Source organism: Myotis daubentonii, chromosome 9 (assembly GCF_963259705.1).
Source record: "Myotis daubentonii chromosome 9, mMyoDau2.1, whole genome shotgun sequence".
In the NCBI taxonomy this organism is placed as follows: domain Eukaryota; kingdom Metazoa; phylum Chordata; class Mammalia; order Chiroptera; family Vespertilionidae; genus Myotis; species Myotis daubentonii.
In genome coordinates, this window is record NC_081848.1 from 44,438,657 (window position 1) to 44,441,743 (window position 3,087).

Below are 3,087 nucleotides of genomic sequence, written 5' to 3' on the forward strand. Positions count from 1 at the left end.
CAGGCAGTTTTTGGCAGAAACAGCATAGAGATGGGAGGTCAGTTAGTCATTTATGGGAATAGGGCAACTGAGAGGCAGTGAGAATCTAAATTAGTATTTTGGTCTAGAAAATGATTACTTTAACTAGGATTAGCTACACTGTAGATATGTTTAATTTGGATAATTTCTAGTTCCATACAACTCTAAAATTGCATAGGTTTATAACTCTGATTTGTGATAAATTTTCATTGACTTTGAGATGGGTTTTTAAGGGAGCAATGACTGTTAAATATGTGTTCTCTTGGAACAGAGAAGTTTGAGCATAACTTTTTGAATCTGCTTTGTTTTCACACTATAGATGATGGGATTCATCACAGGGGGAATAAGCAAGTACAAATTAGCAATGAGTGTGGGCACAAAGGGTGGAGCATGTTTTCCAAATCTGTGAACAAAAGATAGGCTGATCAAAGGGATGTAGAATATGGCCACAGCAGTGATATGAGAAATGCAGGTGCTGAAGGCCTTTTCCTCTCCTCTGGGGATGCAATGTTGAGAACTGAGCAAATGATCAAGACATAGGAAAGCAGAATAAAGATAGAGTCCACTCCAGCAGTAGAGATAATTGCAAATAGTTCAAGTGCACTATTGATTTTTGTATCTGAACACGAGAGCTTCATCACATCAGGGTGGAAGCAGTAGGAGTGATGGAGCACGTGGCTGTGACAGAATGATAGACGCTTAAGAAGTAAGACTAGTGGTGTCAGAATGACAGTCCCCTGGTAATGACTGCCATGCCAGTTTGTGCAATGCTTGCATGAGTTAGAATGGTAGCATATCTCAGGGGGTTAGAAATGGCCAGAAAACGATCAAAGGCCATAGCCAGGAGCACTGAGGATTCCATTTAGTTCACAGAACTTTAGAGTACAGCTCAATGAAGTTTGACATCTGTATACACTCCTGTAACCCCTTCCAAGATCAACTGATAAAATATTACCACCAACCCAGGAGACTTCATAACACTTCATCCTCATCAATGTCCTCTTCTATAGTAACCATTCTTCTGACTTCTATTAGCATAAATACCTTCCTCTGTACCTCATCTGGAAATATATATATATATATATATATATATATATATATATATATATATATATATATATATATATTTATATATGTCTACACTAATAAAAGACAAAGATGCTAATTGACCATACCTTCACTTCACCCAAGCCACGCCCACCAGCCAATCAGAGCGACTATATGCAGATTAACCCAACCAAGATGGTGGCTGCCCGCCATGGAGCAGGAGTAAGCAGGAGGCTTGCTTGTCCCGGCAATGGAGGAAGCCAAGCTTCCCCCTGCCCTGGCTGGCTGTGGCCTCCGCAAAAGGCAACAAAGTTTCAATTATAGAAGCTAAATAAATCCCAGATACCTGCTTCTAGCCAGCCTCCACTGGGAGCTTGGGTGGCTGGGGGCCATGGCCAGCCTGCAAACAGCCATCAGCCCCTCACTCGTTCTGGCCAGGCACCCCAGGGGGGACCCCCACACTGAAAGGGCTGTGGTCAACCTGCAAACAGCCATCAGCCCCTCACCCAGGCTGGCCAGGCACCCCAGCGGGGACTCCCACCCTGAAGGGGCTGTGGCCAGCCTGCAAACAGCCATCAGCCCCTCACATAGGATGGCCACACCCTCATGGGTTGAGGGTCCCCACTGGGGGCCTTGGCCAGCCTCCAAATAGCCATCAGCCCTTCACCCAGGCTGGCCAGGCACCCCAGCAGGGACCCCCACCCTGAAGGGGCTGTGGCCAGACTTCAAATGTCCCTCAGCCCCTCACCCAGGCTGGCCAGGCACCCCAGCGGGACCCCCACCCTGATCCAGGATACCTTTCAGGGCAAACCAGCTGGCCCCCACCCATGCACCAGGATTCTATCCTATATAATAAAATGGTAATATGCAAATTGACCCTAACAGCAGAGCAACTGGGAATCACTGGTCACTATGACACACACTGACCACCAGGGGGCAGACGCTCAATGAAGGAGCTACCCCCTGGTGGTCAGTGTGCTCCCATAGTGGGAGCTCTGCTCAGCCAGATGCCAGGGTGCCGGCTTCCTGTACAGCGGTGGTGGTGGGATCCTCTCCTGCCTCCTCAGCAGGGCTAAGGATGTCAGACTGCAGCTAGGCCTGCTCCCCGCTGGCAAGTGGACATCACCTGAGGGCTCATGGGCTGCCAGAGGGATGTCTGACTGCCAGCTTAGGCCCAATACCCTGGGGAGCGGGCCTAAGCCAGCAGGTGGTCATCCCCCGAGGTGTCCCAGACTGCGAGAGGGCACAGGCCAGGCTGAGGGACTCCCCCGAGTGCACAAATTTTTGTGCACCGGGCCTCTACTATATATATAATTTGTATCTGCTTCTTTCATTCAATATTATATCTGTGAGATTCATCACTGAAATAAGATATTTAATTAAGTTCAAATTACTTAGCTACATTTATTTGGTGCTTGCCACTTAATATCTTGTATTCATCAATATTTTGTTATATTTTTATACCTCAACTGGATTATAAGTTTGTACTTATTAATATGGTCTCATGAGAAGAAGAGGTTATTTTTAGCTAATTCCTTACTAGAACTTTTTGCTTTTCATAGATATTGAATATGTTCTTGCTAATTGACTTACATTTTATTTGCTTTTCCTGAAATATTCTATTTAACCAGGAGAGTATGACTTGGTCTAAACAAATAATTCACTAATTTTGCCTTGGATTTTAGAACAATTAAGCTCAGATTTGAAGTGGAAATTCATTTTAACGTAGCAGGGAACCATCTATTCTCAGAGACTACATACATAAGAATTCACTCCCAATAGAATTACAAGAATTTAGTACCTCTTTGGAAACAAATGCAACCCCGGGACAGAGTTAAAAGCACAGGGAGAGGCCTACATGAACACGTAGTGAAATGTGAAGGAAGCTCCACAAACCAGCAGTAATAGAATAAGTTATTGAGTAAATGGAGTTGGGTAAATTCCATTTGGAAAAATATGATAAAGCATACACCACAATATATATTTATATTATTTCCTGATGGTTAAATATTTACTCATGTA

At 44.6% G+C, this 3,087-nt stretch overlaps 1 pseudogene; it reads right to left on the bottom strand.

Moving 5' to 3' along the window:
• Positions 1–264: 264 nt before the first annotated feature.
• On the bottom strand, positions 265–880 carry LOC132241858 (olfactory receptor 51F2-like; annotated as a pseudogene).
• Positions 881–3,087: the final 2,207 nt, after the last annotated feature.